This window comes from Salvelinus namaycush, chromosome 33, assembly GCF_016432855.1.
Source record: "Salvelinus namaycush isolate Seneca chromosome 33, SaNama_1.0, whole genome shotgun sequence".
NCBI lineage: Eukaryota > Metazoa > Chordata > Actinopteri > Salmoniformes > Salmonidae > Salvelinus > Salvelinus namaycush.
Window position 1 is genome coordinate 2,674,919 of NC_052339.1, and position 9,388 is coordinate 2,684,306.

The window sequence follows — 9,388 nt, forward strand, 5'->3', positions numbered from 1 at the left end:
TCAACAAACCCTGGCTGCGAAGCGCAGCCTTTGAGTTCAGTCAGTGTATTCCGTATGATTTGCAATTTGCATGACTAGTCTATTACAAAAAAAAGACCTAACATTATAGAATTCCTCTTGGTTTCATATGATAATCCCACTCTATTTTCGTTGATTACACATCTGATTATACATCCCCATCAACTTCAACAAGAGGCTAGTGTCATTACAGCAGTTTATGCAGATGTAAAATCAACAAGACACAGGCGTACGTACGCCTGTCATCCATTCTGGTTTGCACCACCTGTCATGTTTTGTTGTGGCTAGGCGTTGTGAAAATACACACGGCACAGCAGTGTCTTCATTCATTTAGGCCTAGGTCAGAATTGCTGGATATGTCTTCAGGCCCCGTAAAAGAAAAAGGTAATGGAAGTTGACACCTTCATCAAACAGACGAGTCAGTTCTGATATTGCCTCGGTTCAGTCAATAACAGGGTGGTCAAGGTTTCTTTTTATTCTAGATGCTCCTCTTTTAGACTCTTCAAAGTCAAAGATCAGTCTGGGCGTCGGCGCAACGAAACTTTGAGCCCTGAGGTGTATGTTTGTGAATCGATATAATGTATGTTTGCTTATTAGACAGTCTAATGATAACAGAACGAAGTAATCGAATTTAGGCGCTCCAATTAAAGCATAGGCTGATAGCCACACTAAATATGTGTTAGTAGACTATAGCCCTATTTGTTAAAATTGCTCTAGCCCTATAGTTAAAGATGTTAATGATATTTTGTCACATACTGCATTCATGATCTCTCACAGGATTCGTTAATCAAGATTATGCGCTTGACATTGCATGTGAAACTAATCAAATTAAGTTATTTAGCCCAATAAAAATACAAAAATGATTTAAAAAAGATATCCTTATTATTTATTATCATACTTTAGAAGCCTAATATTAGCCTAATAAAACACAGAAAACATTTTATTTTAATAACACAAAATGTATTGCAATGTCTTTCAGGGAATGTTAGAATTAAGGTTGGAATCCACATCCGAGTGTTAAATAGCACACACAGGCAGCGGCCGTGTGAAAATCGCTAATGGTTTGAATTAATTAGCTTGAATGACTCAGCATGAATACAATAATATTAGTTTCGGTTGACATTTCTGTAAATAATGTTTGACATTCAAAGTAGCGTATCTTATTCCCCCCCTTAACTCTGGTATCTATTTACCTTTGGTATTTACTGGTCAGAAAATAAAAACGTGATTTCTTTTTTATAGTTGTTCCAAATGTTCCTTATATTCTTAACCATTATTTTGTTATGAATTGCAGGTAGATGTGTGTAATCCCATTGGTTTCTTAATAAATTAATGGATGGCAGTTGACCCACAGTAGGCCTATCATTGCATTGTTTCACGCATGCCATTGTGAGTGTTGAAATCCAAACAGCTAGGGACAGTGATGTTGCTGAATGGTCACTATAATGTTTGAATGGGGATTGTTCTCGGAAGATTCCCCATCACAATGTTCCATTGTATTGGACAGAAGTCATATATGAGACACTCCTGAGACACTCTCTGTCTTCAGTCTGATTTGGAGTGAGCCAGGATGGCCCAGGTGTAGAGATCAGCATTGGAGGTCTCCAGGGGTCTCCACTACAGTCTCTTCACCCGAAGAGCACCTTCTCTGGAATGGGTCACCTTCTCCATGGATGTAAGAACAAGGATTCCCGCTATGACAGTCTCTTGGATGTGGATGAACCTAGGACATGCTGGAGCCAATGCTGTCCCTCAATGGACCAAGGATGTACAGTACAGTGGGAAGAAGAAGCTCATTGGATGGGTCACCTTCTACGTGGATGGGTCAGAACAAAGATTCTTGCTATGACAGTGTCTTGGATGTGGATGAACCTAGGACATGCTGGAGCCAATGCTGTCCCTCAATGGACCAAGGATGTACAGTACAGTAGGAAGAAGAAGCTCATTGGATGGGTCACCTTCTCCGTGGATGGGTCAGAACAAAGATTCTTGCTATGACACTGTCTTCGATGTGGATGTTCCTACACTATCCATAACCTAGAAAGGTTCTTCAGCTGTCCCCATAAGATAACCCTTGAAGAAACCTGTTTGGTTCCAGGTAGAACCCTTTAAGGTCCAGGTAGAACTCGCTTGGGTTCAATGTAGAACTCTTTCCACAGAGGGTTCTACATGGAACCCAAAAGGGTTTACCTGGAACCAAAAAGGGTTCTCTTATGGGGACAGCTGAAGTAACCCGTGTAGGATATGCTGGAGCCAATGCTGTCCCTCAATGGACCAAGGACATACAGTACAGTAGAAAGAGGAAGCTCATTGGATGGAGTGACATGAGGCTGATAGCCATGCCTGGATATAATCATCATCACCACCAATGGGACCATCTTGTATTGTGTCAGTGTGGTTTGCATGCAGGGGTTATGTTTGTATGTGGTGGATCTGAAAGTAAAATGTTCAGATCCTACTGTTCACCATCTCCCATCCTCGGATCATCTTCACCAACTATACTTTCAAGCTCTGTGTATTAAAGTAACTCCAATGACAAATGTGTCACTGCAAAAAGGAGACATAAGAAAGAGTATTTCTAACAAGAGGATGTTTGTTGACGAAGCTCTTACAAAACAGTCCCGTGTGGAGATACAGGTGAGTTTCCTCACAGTGGTTCATCATAGGAACTTGTGATGAGGTTTGAGCTGCGAGCTGCATTGTTTCGTAAAACTGTGTGAGAGGGAGTGGAGTGGGAATCTGGGGACTTTTGTTCAGACTCCTAGTGTATTGTATGGGCTCAGCAGGCTGCCATCAGATACACTGTCAGGCTAAGACACTATTCTATGTAACAGTCGTGTTCCCCTCCTCTCCCAATTCAATTCAGCAGGCGTGTCCCCTCCTCTATTCCTGCACCCAGTCAGTACTAATCATGTGTCTGAGCACACATCACATAGACCCAGGCCTCAGCCCTGGGTGCTAGCCCCAGCACTTGTAAACAGTGCCCTGCCCTGTCCTACGTGGGGATAGCTGAGACGATTACATGCCCCCTGGGGTGGCTGGGCTTAACGTGGTCTCATTAGCTGAACACAATGATGTCCCCACCTCTCAGAGCAGATAACACACTAGACCCCAAACAGAACTTACAACAGTACAACCACATCCTCAGACCACTAAACCCTGGCTGGCTACAGTGCTGCAGCAGGGACCAGACACAGAATGGGTGTATTCAGCTACATCATTTTAGGGATAATTTCATCATGATTATTTCTTTATTAGGGTGATTTGTGCTTTTACATACATTCTAAATAGCTCATCTGCTTTTCCTTCAGTTTTGTTTTCAACGTTTAGTTTACGTCCACATCTTGGTAACTGAAATAAGACAAAATAATAACAAAATCAAGGTATTTATATTACAGTGTTGTAATACATTCAGTGATGAGGAAGTACATCTTAACAGTATAACCAGCACCTTTGCAAGAGCACAACACAGCTGGTTTAGAAAAAGAAAAAAACACCTCTAGAGATCCAATAGGAACCAATGATGACTCTGTCCATTGTGTCAGCCTACTGTGTCATGATGCAGAAAAAACATCAGTGTTCATATCCCATAAACCGATTCCAACTTTATTCCTCCCTAGTGAGTTATCCATAAATGTCTTTCATTGTAAAAATGCATTGCTCAGTAGCTCTGAAATACACTATTGAAGGAGGCATCAAACCTTTCGAGTCAATTCTATTCTTTGCAAATTAGGAATTGTATTCTGGACCTGGCTCTCTGATAAGAACCTTATCTGTTGAATTGAGTGGTTTGTTTATTGTCCGGGCTGTTGAGCTTTGGCATTTGATGAAGTATTGTATTGCCACAGCAGGCTACTGCACTACATCCAATACAGGCAGTCTCAGTCACTGAGCCTCTCTGCCGTTCTACCCAAGCACTGCTGTCATGGAAACTGTATCTCATCATGGTCCTGTGCAATGTGCCAGATTCTCATATTTGACCCAAAGGTAAAGACTTGTCCCCTAGGGAGTGTATAGCCCCTTGATCTGACCCACTGCTCTTCCCTGTCCTGTCCCCGGTCTTATCTGTGTGATCTGCCCATAGCCCAGGTCCCCTGGCAGACAGACAGATAGAGCTCCATCTTATTGTAATTGTCTCTAATTATTAACTGGTCTAGAATCAGTATCAATGTATAGCCCTCACTAGACCTCTGAGATACCATGATAGCTGTGTCTTTCCTAGACGGCCTACTCAGAGATAGCAGATAAGTAATCACAATGATCTGATCTGGTCTGCTCGGACAACGACAATATTTGAATGTTTAATTAGATAGTGTGAACTGGGCAGACTATCAGACTCAGACATTGGGTTATTTGTAGCACAAGCCATGTTAAATGCTTGATAAACTCCCAGCAAATCTTTTTAGTCTTAAGTAGGAGAAATGCTTAGACCACTCGATTGACAGGCCATGTGAATGAAGTTTCGAACAAATGTTTAGTCTGGTTAAAGTATCATTTTGTTTAGTCTAAAACAAGTCTACTATTATACAAATGTGGATGCTTTCTGCGTAGATACTTTAAATTCCACATTAACTCCAGACCAGGGATTTCAGAGAAACCTCTCAAAAGTTTAAACAGTCTCTTCTTTTTTTAAATGTTCAGACCTGATCCAGATTAAAAAGGATTTCTGTTGCTTTGAAGATAAGGACTGCAGCTCTGCCATAAACAGTAATTGTGTAGTTTCTTTCCTGTGGTGTGATTTATTGAAAGTATTATGCTGTAAGGTTTCAGGATTGTTTTCCTGGCAGGGCCTGCCATGTGTGTACTGTATCTACTACGTATGTATGGAGTTTATTATCAGCAACAAGATGCTGAGACCCTCCCCCCACATCCACACACTCAGAAAAACACTCATGATGGCCTTCGAATGTGACATTTATGCAGCGTATACAGAAATAGCATAAGACATTTACAAATGCTATAACTAAATGCGTAGTAAGATTAGAACATTTACATTTAAGAAATTAAGTTGTACACTAAAATTCCCCTAATATTGCAATTGTAAAAGTCTAAAAGAATGTTCAGATCTATTCCACCTTTGGCAATTGATATTACAATACACCAAGCAATTTGATTTACATAGTGGAAGATAATACAGATAAAATAATACAAATAAATATTAAGCTATTTATGGAGAACACATATAGAAGAGGCCGGGGAGTATGACTTTTCTGATGCTATTTATTCTGGAATGCCAATGGGGCAATATGTTGTAAATTCAATAGCTTACATCTGTTGGGAAGAATATGTAGAGACGACTACACAGTATAAATATACGTTGTTTAAAACAATGTGTCTGATCTAATTAAAATCATGAGGAATGATGAAGAAATTAAAGATGATTCACTATATGGATGTTGTTTTGCATGTGCACATATTACCGATTGCATCAAAGAAGCCCTTTAGTCAGATGCATGTTTTCTGAACTGGGGGTGCACTCTAATGGTGGAATTCCAGAAATGTGATGTGGAATACCTTGTCCTCTTCCTGTCTGAAAGGGTGATCATTTAGATAACAACCAGGAAGTGTTTTTGGAGCATTACATTAACATCATGACATTTTTTAAATACCTTTTACGTTTCAGTCAGCTTTAGAGCATAACAGGGGCAAAACTGCAAGTGTGTGCCTCAGATTGTGTTCCAAACAGGGGGTGTAGAATCATTCCAACGTCCAGGCCAGGATACAGCTGCCTATGACTAATTTAAAAAACCCTTCTCAATCTAAGGCAGGCCTTTTCACATGTAACACACAGCAGGCATCTGTTTCCTGTTTTCATTCAGAGTTTTTATTTTCCTTATTTCCCCCTCACCTGTTGGGGTCTACGTTCCTTCCATCATGTTGATCATTGGTGTTTCTCAGTAAGGGGACCTAAAGCACCGCCAGCGGATTTGATCATTACAGCACTTTCATCTGAGACTGCCGTGCGGTCATTAATCAAAGTCAATACATTAGTCAAAGTGTGAGCTATCCCAAGGCTATCCCTCTTCAGTGTAAACCATATATACAGTACCAGTCAAAAGTATGGACACAGCTACTCATTAAATGGTTTTTCTTTAATTTTACTATTTTCTATATTGTAGAATAATAGTGAAGACATCAAAACTATAAAATAACACATATGGAATCATGTAGTAACCAAAAAAAAGAGTTAAATCAAAACATATTTGATATTTGAGATTCTTCAAAGTAGCCAACCTTTGCCTTGATGACCGCTTTGCACACTCTTGGCATTCTCTCAACCAGCTTCATTAGGTAGACACCTGGAATGCATTTCAATTAACAGGTGTGCCTTGTTAAAAGTTTATTTATTGTAATTTCTTTCCTTCTTAATGCATTTGAGCCAATCAGTTGTGTTGTGACAAGGTACGGGTGGTATACAGAAGATAGCCCAATTTGGTAAAAGACCAAGTCCATATTATGGCAAGAACAGCTCAAATAAGCAAATAGAAACGTCAGTCCATCACTACTCGAAGACATGAAGGTCAGTCAATCCGGAAGATATCAAGAACTTGTTTTTCAAGTGCAGTCGCAAAAACCATCAGGCGCTATGATTGAACTGGCTTTCATGAGGACCGCCACAGGAAATGAAGACCCAGAGTTACCTCTGCTGCAGAGGATAAGTTCATTAGTTACCAACCTCAGAAATTGAAGCCCAAATAAATGCTTCACAGAGTTCAAGTAACAAACACATCTCAACATCAACTGTTCAGAGGAGACTGCGTGAATCAGGCCTTCATGGACGAAATGCTGCAAAGAAACCACTACTAAAGGACACCAATAAGAAGAAGAGACTTGCTTGGGCCAAGAAACACGAGCAATGGACATTAGACCGGTGGAAATCTGTCCTTTGCTCTGATGAGTCCAAATTAGAGATTTTTGGTTCCATCCGCCGTCTGTGTGAGATGCAGAGTAGGTGAACGGATGATCTCTGCATGTGTGGTTCCCACCGTGAAGCATGGAGGAGGAAATGTGCTTTGCTGGTGACACTGTCTGTGACTTATTTAGAATTCAAGGCACACTTAACCAGCATGGCTACCACAGCATTCTGCAGCGATACGCCATCTCATCTGGTTTGCGCTTAGTGGGACTCTCATTTGTTTTTCAACAGGACAATGACCCAACACACCTCAAGGCTGTGTAAGGGCTATTTGACCAAGGAGAGTGATGGAGTGCTGCATCAGATAACCTGGCCTCCACAATCACCCGACCTCAGTCCAATTGAGATGGTTTGGGTTGAGTTGGACAGCAGAGTGAAGGAAAAGCAGCAAACAAGTGCTCAGTGTATGTGGGAACTCCTTCAAGACTGTTGTAAAAGCATTCCAGGTGAAGCTGGTGGAGATAATGCTATCATCAAGGCAAAGGGTGGTTACTTTGAAGAATCTAAAATAATAAAACAGATTGATTTGTTTAACACTTTTTTTTATTACTACATGATTCCATAGGTGTTATTTCATAGTTTTGATGTCTTCACTATTATTCTACAACGTAGAAAATAGTACAAATAAAGAAAAATCATTGAATGAGAAGGTGTGTCCAACCTTTTGACTGGTACTGCATATACAAAAGTATGTGGACACCCCTTCAAATGAGTGGATTCGGCTATTTCAGCCACACCCATTGCTCACAGGTGCATAAAATTGAGCACACAGCCATGCAATCTCCACAAACGTTTGCAGTAAAATGGCCTTAATGCCTCCTGAGTGGTGCAGTGGTCTAAGGCACTGTATCGCAGTGCTAGCTGTGCCACTAGAGATCCTTGTTCGAGTCCAGGCGGCTCTGTCGCAGGAGACCATGAGGCGGCGCACAATTGGCCCAGCATCGTCCGGGCTAGGGAAGGGTTTGGCCGGAAAGGATGTTCTTGTCCCATCGCGGTCTAGCGACTCCTATGGCGGGCCGGGCGCATGCACGCTGATACGGACGCCAGATGTACGGTGTTTCCTCCGACACATTGTGGTGCGGCTGGCTTCCGGGTTAAGCGGGCATTGTGTCAAGCAGCAGTGCGGCTTGGCTGGGTCGTGTTTCAGAGGAAGCATGGCTCTGGACCTTCGCCTCTCCCGAGTCCGTACGGGAGTTTCAGCGATGGGACAAGACTGTAACTACCAATTGGATGCCATGAAATTGGGGAGAAAAAGGGGTAAAAAAATTATGAAAATTAAAAAATTAAAAACGGCCTTACTGAAGAGCTCAGTGACTTTCAACGTGGCACCGTCATAGGATGCCACCTTTCCAACAAGTCAGTTTGTCAAATTTCTGCCCTGCTACAGCAGCCCGTCAACTGTAAGTGTTGCTATTGTGAAGTGGAAACATCTAGGAGCAACAACGGCTCAGCCGCGAAGTGGTAGGCCACACAAGCTCACAGATCGGGACCGCCGAGTGTAAAAATTGTCTGTCCTCGGTTGCAACACTCACTGCCTCTGGAAGCAACATCAGCACATTAACTGTTCGTCGGGAGCTTCATGAAACGGGTTTCCATGGCCGCGCAGCCACACACAAGTGTAAGATCACCATGCGCAATGCCAAGCGTCGGCTAAAGCGGTGTAAAGCTCACCACCACTGAACTCTGGAGCAGTGGAAACACGTTTTCTGGAGTCATGAATCATGCTTCACCATCTGGCAGTACGATGGACAAATCTGGGTTTGGTGGATGCCAGGAGAATGCTGCCCGCCCCAATGCATAGTTCCAACTGTAAAGTTTGGTGGAGGAGGAATAACGGTCTGGGGCTGTTTTTCCATGGTTCGGCCTAGGCCCCTTTGTTCCAGCGAAGGGAAATCTTAACGCTACACAATACAATGACATTCTAGACAATTCTGTGCTTCCAACTTTGTGGTAACAGTTTGGGGAAGGGCCTTTCCTGTTTCAACATGACAATGCCCCCATGCAAAAAGCGAGGTCCATATAAGAAATGGTTTGTCAAGATCGGTGTGGAACAACTTCACTGGCCTGCAGAGCCCTGACCTCAACCCCATCAAACAACTTTGGAATGAATTGGAACGCCGACTGCGAGCCAGGCCTAATCACCCAACATCAGTGCCCGACCTCACTAATCCTTGTGGCTGAATAGAAGCAAGTCCCCACAGCAATATTCCAACATCTAGTGGAAAGCCTTCTCAGAAGAGAGGAGGCTGTTATAGTAGCAAAGGGGGGACCAACTCCATATTAATGCCCATGATTTTGGAATGAGATGTTTGACGAGCAGTCGTCCACATACTTTTGGTCAAGTAGTGTGCGTAACCTAACCTCAATTTACTCCTCCATTCCCTATAAGCATTGATCATAAAGCATGGTGCCTTTCTTACAGAGATGTACAATAGAAATACATTATTTTCAGAT